The sequence below is a fragment of the Chanos chanos genome, chromosome 8 (genome assembly GCF_902362185.1).
Source record: "Chanos chanos chromosome 8, fChaCha1.1, whole genome shotgun sequence".
Lineage (NCBI taxonomy): Eukaryota > Metazoa > Chordata > Actinopteri > Gonorynchiformes > Chanidae > Chanos > Chanos chanos.
The window spans coordinates 25,797,522-25,810,426 of NC_044502.1; positions in this window are offsets into that span (position 1 = coordinate 25,797,522).

A 12,905-nucleotide genomic window follows, 5' to 3' on the forward strand; every position below is an offset into this window, starting at 1 on the left:
TTCAAAACAAAGGGTCCAGTCAGAGACTCTACAATCTGTATTATACTGGTTAAGGAATTAATCTAATTTTCTCTCATCAACAAAAACCTATAAGCATCAGATTTTTGTGGGTTAATGGCCCAGAAACACAAATGGAGATGGTGATTTTACCAGCATTCCAGCTTGCAATATGTCCTGCAATGACTTACTCTTGACAGCTTTCTGAGCATCATCCAACAGGGCTTGGCTTGCGTTTCACTGGAACTGCAGAGGTCTTCTGATAACGTGTTACAGCACATTAGTCCTGCCAGGCTGGAGAGAGCATACTTGGCTATGATAGATGGAGTAGTGGTGAATCTAGCTTGTATGCCCCCCCCCCCAACACAATCACAAAAACCTTTATGATATCACCTCAACAAAAGTTAACCAAACCAATAATGTGCTAGTTAGGTTGTAATGGCTGCAGGCTACACACATTATCTTGATGAAACTCTGCGAAATTATATCCAATGTTATGTAAGCAAGTCAGACAGAAAACGGAATATTGTTGCCCTATGCGTAATAGCGTAGCAAGCAACATAGGCTAACAAACGTAAGTGATATACTAGCCTACCGGCATTTTATTACATGCATAATATTATACTCAGAAAGAGATGACATAGCTACATACCTTTATCCTTTGCACATTTCTCCTCCTCTTCTTTTCCTAAACTTGGCATCTAGACCTTTTCTTATCCATTTGTGTTGATTTGGCACTCGAGTTGGGCATCGGTACATTACCCATCCCCCAACACTGTCAAACACAACAATATGCAAAAAAATGCAACAGTATGTCTGTGAAACTATGTACTCACAGTATTATGAATGAATTGCGGTTTATTTGGTAGCATTTCATAGTGTGACTGATTTTACTAATTGCATTAGTACTGTACAAAGTTAGAGGTATGCTTGATAGATTCCCCTGCTCCCCTTACCTCAGGCTTCCAGTGCAGAGATTTGAGGTTAACCTACCCCTGCCCCCCTCCCCATCTCGTACTTCTGAGTGGGAGTTGCCTGCCAGCTCGCAAACTAGAATCGGGGTGCCCACTTCGACAAGGTATATTTACCCACATGGCGAAATGATATCATTGACATGACATGCAAATGAGGTACAGAAAACCAGTCGCACAAATGTCACAATTCCATGACGCCATTCTGTGTGGGTCCCCTGTACCACCTCCGGCAAGATGCCGCCCTGGGCGACTGCCCATATCGCCCATACCTAAATCAGCCACTGAGATGGAGGAATAGATGTAAGCAAAGATAAGAGTTTGTGCCCTCAGTCTGCACTGACATGACACAACCAAGTCCATGACTAGACACATTTGCTGGATTGGATTTAAAACTGTAGGCCTGTGACAGTTTTCTGTTGACCAAGAAAAAATTAAATCAAAGGCTAGCAAAACCAAATAAGATAAAACAAATTGTGCAAGCACTACAGTTGTAAGGATATAAAGATTTCCACTGAAATTAAACTATAGTTCAGCCCACTCCAGGGGATTGCCCAAATACAGGACGTCCAGTCGTGGAGATCCCACTCTGTCTTTCCATGTTCCAGATGTGATCATGGAGCTACATGAGACTTGCCTCAGAACCCGTGATGACCTTTCCTATCCATGACTCTGTGACGAGAAGGATTCCAGATGTTAAGGTGTTGGTGGTGAAGTCAGCAATGATCTCTTAGGCTCTTCTCTGCAGGCTTGCTGTAATGACTTCGACTCCTCCTCCTCCGAATTCTACCATTCAGAGATTGGCGTCGCCAGTCTACTAATCACCGGCCTGTTTAATCATCATCCTCTACACCTGTTCTCACTTGTTTCTTCATGATTGCTCAGTGTAGTTATACACTTCGGTTTCAGCCAGTCAGTGCGAAGTCTACACTTTCCCATGTGTATTCTAAGCTCCTGTTGGTCTGAAAATTCACTATTTCGAAGTCTGTTTTCCAGTCTTACTCTTAGTTAAGTTTGCTAGTCAGAATTTCCGTTTGTGTATATCGTGTTTACTTTTCTGGTTGTTTGTTTCATTCTGTTTTGGAACTCCTGCCTTGTTGTGTTATAATTTGAACTTACCCAACTTAAATTAAATCTGCAAAACTCTGCACATGTGTTCAGCTCTCTGGTGTTTTCTGACACTTGCTGAGTGGATTTATACCTCTTCCCAGTAGTGGATGCTAGAGCACAACTTGTTTCCACTGCATTTAGAGTGATGTGGATGTTGTTATACATATATACTGCCATAAGTAGCACTAAACAGGTGGCTTTGTTTTTTTTAGCTCATAATTGGGGCAACAGAAAGGCAGATATAGACCATTGCTCTGTCAGAATGGCATGTGAGGGTTTATCTATCTGTTTGTCTGGCGTTGGATTGTTTACAGCTAACTTTTCTTTTCATCTGGTCATACGGTCTCAGGCCGTCAGCTGATCTGTGTAGCTGATGTCGGGTATAATGTTGATAATTTCTGCCTCAGTCAAACCCAGGTCCCACATTTAACAAGGTTCTATAGGAGAAATCAAAATCCCTCATTCTCTCTCTTTGTCTTCGTTTTTTGCATTCCGTTAGTTAAACTGTATCATTCTCTAAATCGAAAACAGACAAAACCTACACGCTCGGATTCATTCCAGGATGATTCATATCTTTAGGTGACATCTCACTGGTCTCAACCTGTACCTTTTAAAGTAAGCATACAAAGGGTGGCAAAAATATCTGTGTTAGAAAGATATGTGACTTCTTGTGTCAGACACTGTAAGACAATAAAAACATAGCATTTTGACAGGTATAGGATCTGCATCATCACCTGCTTTGCCCTTGGGTAGGGAAAGTGAGCAGTACAAGACAAAATCAGCAGAATTAAAACACACACACACGCACGTACACAATCATCTTTCAGTTCCTGTCATTGACAGTCATACACACAACTGCTTGAACTTTCTGTGCCAAACACTCAGGTATTCATATACCATGGCATACACCATTCTGTTGACAAAACCTGATATTTGCCTTCTTAAAGCAATAGTGCTCTGCTTCAGTACAAATCAACCGTACAGGATAGTGACTGTGGTGTCTTAGTGTGGGGAGGGTTTTACTGGTACACAAAAGACCCCTCGATACCAACTGAGTGTGGTTTAGATATCACAGCATATCTGAACAGTAGTGTTACTGACCAAGTGCTCCACTTTAGCCTTAATCACATGGATACTCCCAGCTGTATGATGCACAAATATCACAAAGCCTACGTTGCCTGTGAACATCCCCAGAAACAGGACAGTAAGTTCACTATATTTGAGGGACATATGCTCTGTCAAGACCTCTACCCAAAAGAGCATCATGGGTCTATCCACTAAAGGTATTCTGTGTTTTTTAATTGTGGATCCAGCTTGTGTCTCCTCTCTTGCATGGCGCAATGCAGGGGGAGTTGGGGGTGGGGTGGATGCAGAGACATCTTTTGCTTGAACTTCTGGGGTCACTCCAGTCAGACTTCAGTTTATTTTAAATTTTGACCAAGAAATGGGTGCTGAATAAAGTCCACAGATAAGGAGAATTGCTTTTACAGGTCAGGGTGTCTGGATCTGCGACAGCACAGCAGTCACTATTCATTTGTGTCAATTCACATAGCAGCTGGGGTCTCAGACAATGGTCCTTGATCTGAACTCATAATGAATAACTTCAAATGTCACTTCATAACAAACTATCACTTCAAAACTAAAAAAAAGACTTGTCTCTCACAAAAAATGGCTTTCAACATCACTTAAAATACGTCAGGGGTTAAAAAATACATTCAGGCGGGTCATGCCTAAGATGGCAGCTTGATTTTTGTGCTCCCAGAGGGTTTAGTAAAATAGCCCTGAGAACATTTCAGATATTGTTAAAGTGAGTGTTTTATATATGATGGAAAGCAGGGTTGCTACAAGTAGGAAAACTATGTCTATGACAGAAAACATCAATAAACGGATGCCACAAAGCAGTGCTAGTTGAAATAGCTCCCCGATCCACAAGATGAGTGAGGAGGATGGAGCAGGTGATGCTAGCCCACGAAGTATACTGAAAGAACTCAGAGACAATAAACAATAGCTTAGAGATTAAACATGAACTATGTAGAACAAACAGACTGGACGAGGCTGAAGGGCAAATTGACAAATCAGAAGTAGTAATACAGGTAGCAGCAACGCTACTGAAATGACTCTTACAGTGCCAGACCAGCATGGAGGCTGAACTGATGGCCCAAGGAGGTCGGGTTCGTAGAGATAATATTCGGATTTATGGCATACCTGAAAAGGTAGAGGGTAGCAATATCTCCAGTTTCTTGGAAAACCTACTGAGGGACTCCATTTTCCTAACGACATGTGATACGATGGCTGGATGAAAATGGAAGTCCTTCCAACCCTACTGAATCTGATTTGGTTGCAATAAATGAGGATGTGCCTCACTTTCAAATGGAAGATGCCTCTCGGGCAGCAGTTCAAACCATAGGCTCCATTACCCCTCACAGAGACCTACAGGACGATGTGAACCCAAATGACAGCATATCAGTTGTGTAAAGCAAACAATCTGCACAAAGCTCTGCAAATGGACGAAAATCTGCACAAAGCTCTGCAAATGGACGAAATCTGCACAAAGCTCTGCAAATGGACAGGACAAACATGCACTGGAGGAGCAAGAGGAACAGATATGGAAATGTAAAGAAAGGCTTAAGCTGGATAAGGAAATTGCTGCACATATGGCTAAAGTGAGCGTGCTAAGGGCTGCAAGCATGTCTAGTGCTAAAAGCACCGCAACAGAACGGTCCAATGCCATGAACTCCTATTTCAATAAAACACAAGGAAAGCCAAAGTTCGATGCTAATGCTACCCCATTCATTCCTCAGATGTCAGAAGCATCTAAACAGGATCCACAGGTCATGATCAGCAGTAGTGATCCAATCACAAGGCCTAAAGTCAAAATGCTGAACCATGATTCCCATTTTCAGATTATTACTTCAAAAAGGGCCACATACACATTCATGAGCCTGTCAGGGAAAACTTAGGACTCGCCAATGAATGAATTAGAGACATTTATTGTGCCAGGCAACAGTCTTTCAATACACTTGACAGAAAGCGGAAAAAAACAAGCAGAGGTCCAAAAAACAAAAAACAAGCAGAGGTTATACCAAAGAGCAGTCAGAGGCAGGCAAACAATCCAAAACAGAAGACAAAGGCAAATTCCAGGGACAGGCAGAAGGTTCAGAAACAGGTGCAGGGCAAGACAGGAAGAAGCAAAATCCAACAGGCAAAAACAGTCAAAAAAAAAAAAAAACAGGCAGAGGTCAAACACAGAAGGCAATCAGAATAATGGCAGGCTAGTAAAACACACAGGGGAAAGCAGTACAAACTGACAAACAAAGGGTAGAACAGGCAGGGTTTAAATAGACAGACTAATACAACTCCAACGAGTGACAGGTTGCAATAAATGAGTACAATGACACAATAAGTGAGGGGCAGGACCAGAGCACATGGAAAACCAAAATAAACAAAAGCACATGACCAAAAAACAAAAACAAATGACAGCTAACACCAGGGGGGTATTTCAGAAAGCAGGTTTAGTGAAAACTCTGAGTTTGTTAACCCTGAGATGAAGGAAACTCTGGGTTTTCCGTTCCAGAAAGCGAGGTAACTCAAACTCTGGCTCAGTTACCGTGGTAACTGACTCTGTGAACCTAACCTGCTCGCTGGCAGGTTTTCTTCAACAAACCCTGAGTTTCTCCCTAACTCCTCCCTCCAGCTAAACTTGAAGCAGCTGTCAAACATGGCGTGTCCTTTCGTCGCTAACCCGATCAGTGTTGAAGCCAAATTAATTCGCATAGCCTTATGTCGGGAGAGGTTTTTGAGACCCCGATTAGATGTATTATCATTCCCTGATGACTACGTAATCGAGCGTTACCGTTTTTCATCACAATCTATCATTTATCCGGCCTACATCACTAATATTACACACCGTGGACTTCTTGCTCTCAGATCTGAGCAAATTCTTTGCTCTTCATTTTTTTTGCCGATGGGAGTTTCCTTTATAACACTGGCGACGCCGAGTATATCGGGAAAGCTACTGTTTGTAGAGCCGTAAAAAAGTGTCACTTGTACATTTTTCTAGTGTCAGACCTCTAAGGACCATCAAAGAGGAATTACACAGTATTGCAGGTGACTTATGCAGAATCATTCAGTTGAAGTTAATGATGATATTTTAAATTATATTGTGTTCATGACATTCTGCTGCGACCTCAGACTGAGATCAGTCATTAGTTTTTATGTTGCAGCGTTTCCCAGTGTCATGGGCTGCATCGATGGCACACAGATCCCTATCACTGCTCCTTCAGTTAATGAAGCAGAATATGTGAATAGAAAGTCTTTCCACAGCATTAATGTGCAGGTACACTGACTATTACCTTACAATAACAAAGACTATACATCACAATATACTGCAACTAATATATCTCATTCTCTGCACTGTCAAGATCATATGTGATGCAGTGCACTTTATCACAAATGTTGAAGCCAGTGGCCCAGCTCTGTGCATGATATACGAATGTATCATTAGTGTACCCTGAGCAACAGATTTGCACATGGTAAATAAAGCTTTGCACAAATATCATCCCTGTGTCCCTCTTTTAACACCCTTAAAATGTATCCACTGTATAATTACAGGAGAGTTTGATGGCCACCTACTTGGTGACAGAGAGTACCCATGCCAGCCCTCTCCGTTGAGCCCTTACCCTGACCCTGGGCTGGGCCCTCAACAACGTTCCAGTGTGGCCCACTGCAGGACTAGAGCCTGGGTTGAGATGACAATAGGCATGCTCAAAGCCCGTCTCCAGTGTCTGCGTAAACTCAGGGTAACCCCAGAGAGGGCGTGTGACATTATTTTGCCATGTGTTGTTTTCCATAATATTGCCACAATTAGAGGACAGCAGCACCCTGCCGCACAAATGAACAATCCTGAGGAAGACAGTCCCATCCACCCTGCAGGTGTCCTGGATGGAGGAGCCATCCGAGAGAATTTGCCAAAAATATTTCACAGATTAAGATACCACCACCCCCAGCAGTCAAATAAAGAAAAATCAGTCACATTTTATTTGGTCTTCTTTATTTCCTACAAATGCAAATATTACTATATTTAGATTGTTCCAACAATTAATAATTCACCTGTGACCATGCACCCACCTCTAACTGGTGTTCCAGTAATTGAATTTCAAGATAGGCCATTTAATCTGCCACTGCAAGTGCATCATTTCTCAGTCAGTTTTAGCCATTTTCCTCCTTAATTCATAACTGAGAAAACATGAGGATGACATTAAATTCTACAGATCTACATGCAGAATTAACCTGGCATTTATTGAACATCTCACTGTGTCAATCTGTGCTGTGGAGGTTGATGGACTCTCCTCCTGGTAATGCCCAATCATGCTCTGTTAAAAAGGATAAGAACGTGTCATCCCTTCAATGTGCATTTTAAACTCAAAATTCCACACAAGAATGTAAAAACACTTTAATAGGGAGAGAAATATCAGTAGCTACCATACATAATATTAAGATATAAACCACAGTAGGCCTTTCTGAATCCCTCTCTGTGGCAGCAGACAACGTGTCTTCATCATCACCCTGAGAGGAAGAAGAGCTTTCTGTTTCAGTATACTTTAAACTACTATAATTGGCAAAATCTCTGGGAGTATTTACAGACCAAATGTTAATCTGCTAAGCAGGATATTAGGCGAGAGGACATTTGTGTGTCGTAAAACAGCACTCTGTTGGGGGTTAAAGCTACTCCAAGTTGAAATAGCCACTGAATGACATTTACTTTGTTTAATATGTCAAATATGATTAGAACCAAAATGAGGTACAATCATGATAGAGGCCTATAGAGGCCTAAGCAAAATGTCTTACCTGTTTGAACTATGTTTTTATATTTCATTTTCAGCAGCTGCCAAGTGTGCTTTGTGCCCATGGGATTGCTCCTAAATGAAAATAGAATTTTATTCAATTACATTCCACCACTTCCACCTGTAATATTAAAAGAAAGTGTGCTTACATGTTAAATGAATAGACTTCTGCATTCAAACTTACGCATTGACTTGGGCAGCAATTCTCTCCCACGCCAATTATGTCAACTTTGCCGATGCAGTTCTGTTGCCCCCCCCCTCTTTTTTTTTTTTTTGGAAAATGTGCTCATACTCACCATAAACACGTATCAGAATTACTAACTGCAGCGGGGTGAAGTAAAACGACTTTCGTTTTCGCCGGTTGCCATGGTGAATCGTAGGATCGGAGCTCCATTGATGATGGCTCTTTATAATTGTCATGCACGCGCATAACTTGGAGTTAACATACTCAGAGTTGATCGAACCAACTGAGATCAGCTTTTCTGGAACCGAAAACTCAGAGTTTCCCATCTCAGGGTTCATCAACTCAGAGTTCAGGATTAAACTCAGAGTTTGTTAAACCCGCTTTCTGAAATACCCCCCAGAAATGACCAGCAGAGGTACAAAAGAGAAAACAGTTCATGCAGGAACCCTGACAGAGCCTTTGCAAATTGTGTTAAAAGCAAGTCTGATAGCTACAGCAATTGTCTGTATCTTGAACAATTCACAAGAGGTCACCCAGCTTGTTGACCCTGAGAGGGGCTATGCTCAAGCTAAGGCTTTGCCACAGGAGCATTTTGGAAATGAGCAAAGGATTGCAGCTGCTTACATGGAGAAAGCTCTGTCATGGGCCCCAATCAAATCAGGAGATGTTGAGACTCTTCAGGACTACAGCCTATTCCTCAGAGGCTGTTGTAACGTAATGAATGAGGTGCAGTATGAACTGGATTTGCCTGCTAATATGCTGACAATAGTGAAGAAGTTGCCCTACAAGCTTAGGGATTGCTGGAGAACAATTGCCTGTGAAATACAAGAGAGGCGTAACCAAAGGGCTACATTTAGTGATATTGTTCATTTTACTGAAAAGCAAGCAATGATTGTAACAGACTCTGTGGGAATATTCAAGACACATCCCCAGTATTAAGTAAAGGCATGAACCGAACCTGCTCAAAACCCAGATCTAGGCAACAAAGGAAGTAGTTTTGCCACAACTGTGACTACTGTGGAAAAAAGGACCAACGCTTGAGCAAAGGAAAGGAGACCAGACACGGTCTCATCAGTGAAGAAAGTCTGTCTGTTCTGTAGAGGTAGACACACACTGGAGTTGTGCCCTCAATTCGAGAATAGGGCTCACACTGAGAAGATTGCTTTCTTAAAGTAAATGGAGTTTGCTTTGCCTGTTTGTGTGTAGGACATTGTTATGGCTGTGGTGTTGGGGTGTGTTTTTTTTGTTACCTCATACAGTCCCTAGACCTAACCTGCGGGACCTAACATATTTGGGGGCTCGTCCAAGACACTGAAGTGATTGGTGAGCGGATTTCTTCAATTAACATTTTTGTTGCTGTTAATATCGTATTGACTAGCCTTAGTTAGGCATTGAAACAGCTCCCTCGAATTAGGTAGGTGAGAGTCCAACTAGGCTGTACCAGCCTCTCGATCAGGCAATCGTTTATTATTTAGCCTTTCTTATTTTTGGAGTAAATCTTGGGCAGGGATAAAGTTCTCCGGCAGGGGTAGGCGTTTCAGGGCTTTGGTCGCTGATGTTAAGCCTTTCAAGTTGCACGCTCCAGAAGATAGATAGGTATAGTTTGGGCTCGGCAGGATCTGGAGGGCAGTTTGTTTCGGGAAGGCTGGGCTTGGTATTTGTCTGTTGTGTGTGGCATCTGACATCAATGTTATTGCATTTGCCACAGGTGGAAGTGAGTTAAAGTCTCCAAATCGGTGAGGTGTTCTAGCAAGGCTACTTGTTTTTAGCTTAGCTTGGCGTTAGTTTTGTTAACTTTGGTCTACGTTTCCGGTTAATATACTTGTTTCTTGGTGAGTATGGCAGCATTTAATTTGGAGGAGTTTGTGCTTAATCCCACTCTGAGTCACCTTGATGATTGTCGGAAAATTGACTTATGTATAATCGCCAAGCTCTACTGGTGCAAGGCTACAACATTGAGATCAGATATAAAAAAGGGACAGACAATGTTGTGGCTGACGCACTGTTTCGTGGGTAAGAAAAAATGAAAAAAAAATGAAATGGTGTACACATTGTGCTTATGTAATGTGATTTGTATATTTATAGCGAATTACCTTTTCACTCTGATGGGAGGGGGTGTTGCGGCTGTGGTGTTGGGGTGTGTTTTTTTTCTTACATCTCTCTCCAGGTACCGCCCTCCTCAACCTCTCAGGAAAGAGGAAATGTATCCTTTTATGGACAATGGGTCAAGAGAAGGTTGTCAGCTATGTTGTCACAGGACTGGAAGTGGCTGGCTTAGACGGTGAGATAAGGCGCTTTTGGACCAAACAGTTCTGGGATCTCATTCGATAGGAACTACCCCCTGTGGAGCTTCCCCTAGAACTACATACATTCTAGGGCTTTTTTCTGTTTGCATTCACACCGCCAATAGGAACGCTGAAGTGACGTAAGCCGGCCAGTGGTATATTTGTATTTTAAGTACAAATTTAATGACTTTTATGACCTTTTAAAATTCCTCCAAAAAAAAAATAATAATACAATTACTGCGGCAAAAGAAATCGACTACAGTATACACAATTATTGGACTTGAATGACAGAAATATTGAGTGCACATTAGATAACATAACTGCCTTCTCATTAACGAAAATAAAACTGTATGGCGATAGACCAATGGAAAAAAATGTTCCCCTGCATTTACCACCGCAGTAGCAGTGAATGACTCAATGGGCATAGTACTTTTCGGGTGCTAGCATAGTGCTTGTACCTGATGCTTGCAGAGTCGTGTTTTTGGTTTTTTGTTTTTTTCCTTTTTCCCGGCCGCGGCCCTCAAATCGTAAGCTGGATAAACACATTCTTATTCTAGGTTAAAATGTGGATCACAGCCACACAAGACACGGATTTTTTAAAATGGCAGTTGCAAACATCATATACCTACGTCTGGACCAATGGCCGTACACCTACGTCACAAGGTTCCTATTGCGCTGCGAAAGTACCTACCCTGAAGTAGGAGCTAAAAAAGCCCCTCAAAACGACTCAGAACTATAATCGTTCTGCGGTGCGAACACGCAAAAAAGGGGGTACTTTCTCCAACAGTTCTAATAACTATGGAAAAGTTCCTCCGGTGTTAAAGCGCCTATATTCTGGCAACTTCCCAATACAAACACCCAGGAAAGTATGCCTATGCATAGGGGAAACATTCCATGTCAGAAGGATCTTCAGAGATGGCCTGACTTGAAACATGTTGATCTACCAGAGATTGACTCAGAAATTGAGTTGCTGATAGGAACAAATGTGCCAAAGGCACCACTTCAAGTAATCCGCAGTGTGGATGATGGACCCTGTGTCATTAAGACAATCCTGGGCTGGACTGTGAATGGACCACTGAGGGGAGACAGTGGTGATGGAATGGATGTCGCAACAGTCAACAGAATCTCAATCTGAACTTGGATGAGCTTTGACAGCAGCAGTTTAAAACGGATTTCGCAGTCATGATGACCAACCTGGTTTGTAGAGAGAAGACCAAAGGTTCATGAAGCTGGTCACAGATTCAGTAAAGCTTGTAAACGGTCGCTACCAGGTTGCATTGCCTCTGAGAAAGAGTCAGGTAAACATGCCAAATAATAGGAAGGTTGCAGAGCGGCGTGCTCTAAACCTACAAAGGAGAATCAAGGAAGATTTGCCATTTCAACAGCAGTACACAGACTTTATGAATGACATTATCTCCAAAGGATATGCAGAGCAAGCACCTGCAAAAGAACTGGCACGCAGTGACGGCAGACTGTGGTATATCCCACACCACGGCGTCTACCACCCTCAGAAGGGGAAGATTCCTGTGGTATTTGACTGTGGAGCAACTTCCAGTCAGCGTCTCTCAGTGCTCAACTCCTACAGGGACCAGATCTCACTAGCTCACTGATTGGAGTCATGACTAGATTCAGGAAGGAACCGGTGGTGATCATGGCAGACATAGAGTCCATGTTTCATCAGGTAAGGGTACCAGCAGAAGATATGGATCTGCTTAGGTTTCTCTGGTGGCCCAGTGGTGACCTTAACCAAGAGCTGGTGGACTTCAGAATGATGCTACATCTCTTTGGTGCATACATCTCCAAGTTGTGTGAACTTTTTGCACTGAGAAAATGTGTTGAGGACAATGAGGGACAGTTCTGTCAGGAGACTATTGAGACATTGCTTCTACGTGGATGACTGTCTTGTATCAACAGCCAGTGAGGAAGAGGCAGTGGCACTCTATCATGAGCTGGTCTCCATATGTTCTAAAGGCAGCTTTAAACTGACAAAATGGATGAGCAGTAGGCGTTAAGTGATGTCTGCAATACCAGAAGAGCATAGGGCAAAGGATATGAAGGTTTTGGACCTTGACCATGATTTACTTCCTGTGGAGAGAGTGTTAGGGGTGCAATGGTGCATTCAGTCTGATGCCTTCAAGTTTAAGATTGTGGTGCAAGACAGACCTCTGACAAGAAGGGGGATACTCTCCATCATTAGTTCAATTTATGATCCTTTAGGAATCCTGAGTCCTGTTGTCCTTTCTGCTAAGATCATCTTGCAAAGGCTGTGTACTTGGTTGGGATGACCCTATACTGCCATCAGTTGTACTAGAATGGATGAACTGGTTAGAGGAGCACTGCCAGGTTGCTAGGTGTCTAAAGCCCCCAGACTTTGGAGAAGTCTCTGCAGCACAATTACACCACTTTACAAATGCGAGTGAAGATGGCTATGGTGCAGTGACCTATTTCCTCCTGCAGAATGCACATTCACAGATGCATACCACCTTCATCATGGGAAAATCCAGGGTAGCTCCAC